The following is an 8,584-nucleotide window of genomic DNA, read 5'->3' as shown; positions in this document are numbered from 1 at the left end:
GTTTTCTTATCTGTTAAAATAGGGAGAAGAAAATCTGTTTCATAGGCGGTGTGAGCATTAAATGAGATAAATCCTTTATAGTGTTTAGTCAACTGCTTAACACGAGAAAAATCACCCAGTACATGGTAATCACTGTTACGAATTGTCTGAGAAGGCAAGAGGAAACAGCACACTTTTTCAACCTGGAGTCCCACCTGGCAGTGCTGAGTGGCCTATCTTTTTTTTTTTTTTTAATGTTTTATTTTTATTTTTGAGAGAGAGAGAGAGACAAAGCATGAGCGGGGAAGGGGCAGAGAGAGAGGGAGACACAGGATCCGAAGCAGGCTCCAGTCTCTGTGGTCAGCACAGAGCCCGATGCAGGGCTTGAACCCACGAACTGTGAGAGCATGACCTGAGCCAAATGCCAAAGTCGGATGCTCAACCGACTGAGCCACCCAGGCACCCCTTGAGTGGCCTTAGTCCTGCCTCTCCCCTTCTGTGAGATCTTGAAAAAATCCACAAAACCTCTCTAGGCATCAGTTTCTTTAACTACCAGATAGGATCTCAGTCCTGCTCTTCTGGGGGCAGAGACATCAATGGCCAGAAATGCGTTATATATGCTCTGCGTTGGAGCAGACAGAGTCCATCCTTCATCCTATTCACATGGCATCCCTTATGGGGCTCCCCATAATAATCTTTGTCCTCACCCCCATAATAAATTGAAAAAACATTAATTGAACCCTCCTCTGGTGCTGGGCTCTGTGCCCATGTTACCAGTAGTACTTGTTGGGCACTAGCTCTGTGTTCTTAATGCTGCAGGACCATCCATAACCTGCACAAACCTGGGAGCAAGGACAATTATTGCCCCCCCTGTATAGATGAGGACGATGCAAGCTTTGGGCTCTTAGGTAACTTGTCCAAGATCACAGAGGAATACAGGCATCCAGCTATAACTCAAACACACCCCCTTATGCCTCCAAAGCTGCATTTCTCACTCCCTCCATTCTGTTACTTCCTGCTGGATCCACAGGGCACTCCTGGGAACTCAGGGTTATTGTCATTTCTACAAATGAGCAGCCAAGATTCCCAGAAGTTTAATGTCTTGTCCAATGCCCTTCCCCTGGCAGGTGGCCCAATACAGGTATCTCTGACCCTGCGACCCTGCTCCCTCCTGCCCTAGTGATACCTCACCCCTGTGGGACACAGATGCCTTTGGTCCTAGGATCTGTTTTCCTATTTTCTTTGATACCCTCTGTATCCCTGAGCAAGCCTTTGATTTCCAGTGATTCTGCAAGCTGGGGAGCTTTGTAACTTATAGAGTTGCCGAGGAAAGAGTTCTTGCCTGGGCCACAATCCCAGAACTGAGCTCTATGCAGTGACATCCAAGGATTGTTGAAGGAGTCACAGTCCCCACGGCACATTATCCGATGCTGGCCCTTACCTTTGACAAGTAAACTCTCACTGAGCCCATTTCACAGATGAAACAGCTGTTGCTCAGAGAGCCTGAGTTGGACCTTGTCATCGAGGAGCTGGAGCAGCTGAGACTTGGCTGACTTGGCCAATGGACCTGACTGGCTCCAGTCTCTGGCAGAACAAGAGGTGAGTGCAGGGACAGAAAAAGAGCGGGGTAGTGGGGGAAATGAAGTTCAAAGCAGAGCTGGCCCCTGGGGGTTTCAGGAGCCCCTTCATGCTTGTGGGGGTCTGAAGAAGGGGACAGAGAGATCTGTTGGCACTTTCAGTGTCCTCAGCTGCTGGCGCCAGGCTGGCACCCCCTCTCGGTGCCAGTGGGATTGGTTGCTGATTAGCCTCTTGGCCCACTCTGCTACCTTTCCAGTAGGGCTGTCCCTGAGCCCAGGGGTGATGGAACAACTGAGGTGATCAAGGGGGACCCAGCAGCAGAAGGGGAGCAGGGCAGAGAGGTTGTTCTCTTGAAATCTCAGGGCTTCTATCTCTGTCAGTTCGGGTGTGGTGCGGGAGGTGGGTGTTAGGGCCCCTCCAGCCCTTATAGAATGAAGTGTTTATTTTCCCCAGTGGGTAAAGCAGGCAGTGGAGGGTGGGGAAAGAGGAGAGACAGAAGGAGTGGAAACTTGGAGAAACCCAGGGATGGAAGGAAAGAGACCATGGAGGCCCAGTGGCAGCCTGAAAGGGGGCTGCAGATTGTGACTGGAAGGAGAGCTTGTGTCTCTGGAGTGCTGGTGAGGCTCCAGGGTCTCCATCTCTGTGGAGAAAAAATTGGAGTCTATTGCACAGGGAGAAGGCCCAGCTTTCTCTCAAATCCCTTTTGGGGACAGAGTGGGGGAGCAGGCAGGGCTTCTCCAGGCCAGGGACCCTCCCCTTCTCCTAGTTCAGATCCAGAGGCTCTCACTCCCTACCCCAGCACCTCCCACCTTCTGGCTTTGCACCTAGGAGAAGCCTCAGGTTCCTAGAACATGATTCTCAGGATAATGGGCTACCAGGCTTCAGCCTCACATCCAGATGGGGAAACCGAGTCCCTGGCAGGTTTGATTAGATGAGGTTGGGTTCATCTGAATTGTGGTTGAGTAGTGGCACAATCTAGAGTCCAGTGATGCCAAGTCCTGGCTGAGTTTTGGTCCTTATTATCCTTCTAAGAGGATGGAGGGACATATCCAAGCCCCTTTTTATCCCAACACCACACAGGGGACTTTCTGGGGGGAGTGAGTGAGCCTAAGAGGCAATGGGGGAGTGGAGGAAGGGCAGGATGCATTTATCAGGGGCCTCCGGGGGGCGGGCATTTTATATATGCCCTTTTGACTCATCACCATATGTGGGGCAGAAATTATGACTCCCATTTTACATGGGAGGAAAGCCAGACTTGGAAAGGTTAATTGAATGGCTCATGGTCGCTCAACCAGTGAGTGATAGCAATCAGGATTCGAATCCAGGTCTGGCCCCAAACCTGGATGCTTCCCATGCTGCTGTGTGCATGGGATTAGGAGTGGACATGGAGGGAGAGCAGCTGCCTTCAAACTGGGGCACAGGCCGGGAGTGGGGGGATTGCTGGTGTCCAACACAGCAGGGTGGGCAGATCCCTTGTGCACTCAGACCTGGAAAGCCTCAGCTAGAATCCTGGCTTTGTCGCTCCTCACATGTGTTTGGCTGGGCGAGACCCTTCTCTTCTCTGAGCCACTTGAAGGAAGATGGGGCCCTGAGGTGTCTCCGGGATGTTTGGTAAGCAAATGAATGAAAAAGCAACTCAAAGTGTGAGGAGGAAGCCCATTTATTCTAACTTGGGTCTAAGGCTGAAGTGCCACCTTTGACTGGGGACAGCATCCCTGCAGGGACCCCACCCTGAATCTCTGTCCCTCTCAACCCACCTAAATGGGGTCCCCCAGCCCTCCCTGCACATCACGTGGACACCAAGAGACCCAGCTGATAGGCACTGGGTGGGGGTGCACATACTGGTGGCCCCAATTCGGGGGGCTGTTTGTCACACTATGGCATCTCCTTCCCTATGAAGTCACCCTGAGATCTCTCTTTCTGCGCTAGGTTAGTTGCTGTTAATTAAACCAATTGTTGGACTTAATGCCCATCCCATTAACATGTCTCCTAGACCCATTAATCACCCACCAGTGGAAGAAGGGGGTGGGAGGTGCGGGTGGGGGCAGAGGGAGGATCCTGAAAATCGAGCCTGGCAGCCTCAGGAAGAAAAGGGGCCTGAGAGACTCAAGCCCATCCCTTGTTCCCTTTGGGGAGTCTTGGAAGCTTCACTCCAGCCTCAGAATTCCCAAAGCCTGCTGCTGCTACATCCTGTGAGGTTCAACTGTGGCCTTTTGGCTGCCATGACCCTCGGGACCTCTTTACCATTCAGCTTCCCTGGGGCCTCTGGGGCAGGACTAGTGAGAGCAGAGGTGACTGCATGGGTTCAAGGGTGGGGGGGCTAAGAGCTCATTCTGGGGGTCGGGAAGGAAGGCTGGATGGGAGTGAGGGTTCCTGCTGGAGAGCCAGTGTTATCCCCTCTCCACCCATGCACATCCGTCCCAGTCCTGTTCCCTCTGCTGCTCCTTGGGGCCAGGTGGGGCTCCCCCAACACCTTGCCTCTCTGCTCAGGCTTTCCTGGGGCGGGTGGACCTAGAGGCAGATTCTGGGCCCGCAGGGGGATGCTCAGACCTCTGCTGGGCCTCCCCTTGGTGACTTCTTCCTTCCTGCCTCCCTCCTGGCAGACCTGCCCCCTCCTGGCAGTGTCAGGGGCCAGCTGGGGCAGGGAGGGAGCTAGGGTGGGGCCAGCAGAAGGTGCATAAATCATTATTGGCGAAGACCTCAGCCCTGAGCCGCCGGGTGGAGGCTGCTGCTCACGGTTCAGGCCAGGGCATAAATCATAATTCCCCTACAATAGATCCTTTTGCAGCCGCCATCAGGAAAACTGTGTTGGTTTTATCGATTTTTTGACACGGGGGCCTAGGCAGCGGGCGGCTCCTGAATCATTATGAAATGAAACTGATTAGGAATTCATGGAATACTAAATAAACTTTACGAGCCCGTTGTAAGTTTTTTGATGCATGGGGAGCGGAAAATGAAAACTAATGATATAAAAATTACACAGCGTGCTGAGTATTATTATACCGCTATTGATTTGTTTCAAACTGTACATCAAAATCGAAGAGGGCTAGGGCAGCTCCTGCAGTGATGCTGGGGGTGTTTGGACTCACTGGGGCTAGAAGACTTTTTTCCCTGTTTTTATTTATTTTTTTCTTTCTCCTTCCTCTATCCACCCTGCTCTGAAATCTGACTCCTTTCTCCCTCCCTCTGTTCTTCCAGAGAAGGCCCCAAGGGGTCACCTAGCCACCCACCCACTGAGCAGCCTCCCCCTCAGCTTGGAACCTGGACCCTGGCTCAACTTGAATTCCTGGCCTCCACTGGTCTTTTTCTCTGGAGCTGCATTTTCAGTCTGTGAGTTTTTCCTTTTCCCTTCTGCCTTTCCTTTGTCTCTCTAGGGGAGGACAGTGTGATTTGGGGGAAAGAGCTGAAGATCTGTTAGCATCTTGCTATGTGACCTTGGGCATGCCACTTTACCTCTCTGGATATCAAAAAGATCGGACTCATTAGATTGGGTTTCTCAAAGTATGGTCTGTTGACAGTCCACATGTCATCTTCAGGGCTTGTCAAAAATACTCATCTTTGGGCCCCTCCTTAGATGAAATGGCTCTGAATCTTGGGAAGGGGATCTGGGAATCTGCATTTTACTAAATACCCTACGTGATTCCCATGCATGTTTGATGTGTACAATGAGTACAGTGACATGTCTGACCCACTTATCCCTTGGGGTTATCAGAAGTGGCCTTAAAACTGTGAACATCACCCTCTGTGTTAGGCAGCTTTTGCTAGTTTATGATGCAGTAACAAACAATCCTCAAGTCTCACTGGCTTATAGGAACAAAGTTAATTTTTTGCTTACAGCCCATGGCATTTGTGGCTCAGCTCTATGTATCTTCATTCTGGGTTTTAGACCGAAAAAGCAGTCCCAATCAAAGACATGTAATTCCAGGGGCACCTGGGTGGCTCAGTCAGTTGAGCGTCCAACTTCAGCTCAGGTCACGGTCTCGCGATTTGTGGGTTCGAGCCCCGCGTTGGGCTCTGTGCTGACAGCTCAGAGCCTGGAGCGTGCTTCAGATTCTGTGTCCCCCTCTCTCTCTGCCCACCCCTACTTGTGCTCTGTCTCTCTCTGTCTTTCAAAAATGAATGAACATAAAAAGAAAAAAAGACATGTTATTCCAGTGGCAGAGAGAAAAGAGCAAGAAAGATGGTGGAAATACGTGACATTGTTGAAGTTTTTGCTTGGATGTGGCATATGTCACTTCTGCTCCTACTCCATTTGCCGAAAGGAGTCATATCCTCAAGTCCAATGTCAATGGAGCAGAAAGTACACTTCTTCCAATGGAGGGTGGGCACCAGGGAGAGGCCCCATAGGGATAAGTTGGGAGAGAAGGCTGTGGATATTGTAATATATGATACCACACCCTCCTGGTTTGGTCTTGGGTCTAGGCTTTGCCAGGATTTGGGGTCCAGCATCTTATTTGGATGGACTGGCGGGATTTGACCCAGTGCAATTAGGAATGGTGCTGGTGCTTTACAGGTGTGCCCATCCTACACAATCATGTGTCTCTGTGACAGTTGTCGACGGACTTCTTCTGCCTGCTCTGATTCTGGCCTTTCTCTCAGGGCTCCTCTGTGGGCATGCTTCAGCCCTTTGTCTCTCTTTGTTTCCTTCAATTCTGCTTCCCTGCTGGAGAGGCCTGTAAACACCCACCCTGGCTCCTCAATGGAACTGCTGTAACAATTAAAATCCTCTTGTAAGAAATGTCCTTTAACCTCTAAGTTCAGAATATAAATTTAGGTTTTGTGTATTGGATTTTCTTAAAGTGGAACACACACAGTAGCTTTCTTTTTAGCAAGTGCCTGACTTTTTCACAAGAGATACTCACGAAAGTTATCTCTTTTGCTCATTGTTCTTGTTAGGTTCAACTTCATATCAGCCTGAGTCTCAGAAAGGTTGAACTCTCACCCTGGACACATAGTGTATCATTCCCAGAATCACATTATTGCCCATCTCTGGGCGTCCCCATATATACCTGATGTACAGGGATCACTTGTGGCAGGGTGGGAGGTACTGTATTGATTTGGGTCCAGGAGGTGTCAAGGATGTGAATGGCACAAGTCCTTGGGGACCTCAGTATCTCTCTGAGGACACAGAAACGTACACACACACACACACACACACACACACACATACGCTCACTACATATACACTTTGCATACAAACCTTTTTACAACTAGACAAAATGGATCACACATGGTCCAGAAAGAACACAGGAGTAAGAGTCTTAAGGTTTGAGTTCAAATCTCAGTTCTGCTCCTAACTATCTCAGAGGCTTTGGATAAATCATTTTTTTTTTCTTTTTTTTAATCGCCTGAGTAACATTTTTTTAAAGATGTTTGTTTATTTTTGAGAGAAACAGTGTGAGTGAGGGAGGGGCAGAGGCGGGGACAGATGATCTGAAGCAGGCTCTGTGCTGACAGCAGAGAGCCCGATGCAGGCTTGAATTCACAAACCAAGAGATCATGACCTGAGCCAAAGTCGGATGCTTAACCAACTGAGCCACACAGGCGCCCACTTTTTTTTTTTTTTTTAAATCTGTGATTCAGTTTTCTCCCCTGCCAAAGATGGATTTGGAGTCAATCCATTTGAGGTTCCTTCCAGAAGATTAGAGTGGGCAGAGATTAACACAGTGGCACAAACCCCATAAGATACTGATACCTGTATCAGTCCCAACTCTTTTCAGTTTGGGGAAAGAAGCTGGTGGAAACCTAAACTCAAAACTGGCTTAAGCATTAAGGAGGTTATTGACTACTCAAGAGTCCAAAGGATTCTTCAGGTGCAGTGTGGTCCAGAAGTTCAGACCATATTATCAAATCTCTTTCTTTTCTCAGATCTTCTCGCCTTTCTCTAGGCTGTTTTCTTTCTCAGGCGTGCTTTCTACTCATGGTGACAAAATGGCTGCCAGTAGCACTAGGCCCACATTCTAATGGTTCAACAAAGGAAGTTTCTTCTTTCCAACAGTAACAGTAAGATTCTTAAGACTGAATTTCATTGGCCCAGCTTAGGTCACATGCTCGCTTATACACCAGTCACTACTCATTGTAGCAGACAAATGCAGGCTCCCTAGAAAGCTGGAGGTACAGTTTCAAAAAAGAGAGCTTCTGGGCAGATAAATGCCACACATGTCCATTGAAGTCCCCAAGGGAAGTGACAGTGGCGTGGGTGGAGTGGGGGCAGAATAGGTGAGGCTCTTCTGGCCCTATATCATGTCTGGAACTTTGGAGACAGGATAAAGCCCAAAGCTGGGGCTGAGGAGTCCTTCTTGTGTCAGGGGAGCTTGGAGCCAGCAGTACAGCATGGAAGCTGTCCTGGAGAAAGGGAAAGAGCACCCCATCTTCACCAGCACCATCCTCATTTCTATAAAAGCATGGTTGCTGAGTCATGAACAATGCTGGGCTCTAAAGTTCCACACCTGTATTCACATCCAACTTTATTTCTTCCCAGCTGTGTGACCCTCAGCCAATCCCCAACTCTTTGGAGCCCTGTTTCTGAGGATTGAGTGAGAAAATGTAAGTCCTGGCCCCACCCTGGCTCCTGGAAGCTGCTCAGGTAAGACTCTCTTGCCCTCTGGCTCTAGATCTTGCCCCAGATTCCTCCCAGGTTCTGAATTGATTTGTCTGCTGTTCTCCTCTCTGGTTTTTGACTGAAACCAGGGCCACATCACATACACGCTTGTTGCCAGCCTTGGCACCCTGCCTGGCGCATGGTCTCAGCCCACAGAAGGCTGTGGAATAGCATAACAAGGAGCATCGGATTGGGTGATCCCCCACGCGTGGAGCCTGAATGCAGCTGGGCCCACGTCAGCCTCCTCTGTATCCCTCTGCTCGAGCTGTAGCACGTATCACAGGTGTATCCAATACCCAGAGCGCAGGCAAACAGAGTGGATTTACTGCAGTTTTCACGTGAAGACAGGGGCACAGTTGGCATCACACGCCATACCCCAAACTCATCATACCACCCACGGGTCTTCTCTGTCCTCTTCCAGATACC

The 8,584-nt window shown here is 49.8% G+C and overlaps 1 long non-coding RNA gene across 1 annotated transcript; it reads left to right on the top strand.

Annotated features, from left to right (window-relative positions):
* The first annotated feature begins 1,479 nt into the window (after positions 1-1,479).
* On the top strand, positions 1,480-8,115 carry LOC125151399 (uncharacterized). Its single transcript, XR_007146777.1, has 3 exons — positions 1,480-1,578; positions 4,756-4,887; positions 8,039-8,115. It is a non-coding gene; the product is annotated as an uncharacterized LOC125151399 (long non-coding RNA).
* Positions 8,116-8,584: the final 469 nt, after the last annotated feature.

This window comes from Prionailurus viverrinus, chromosome E1 (assembly GCF_022837055.1).
Source record: "Prionailurus viverrinus isolate Anna chromosome E1, UM_Priviv_1.0, whole genome shotgun sequence".
Lineage (NCBI taxonomy): Eukaryota > Metazoa > Chordata > Mammalia > Carnivora > Felidae > Prionailurus > Prionailurus viverrinus.
The sequence above is the reverse complement of the archived record's forward strand: the minus strand, read 5'-3'. Positions and strand labels throughout refer to the sequence as shown.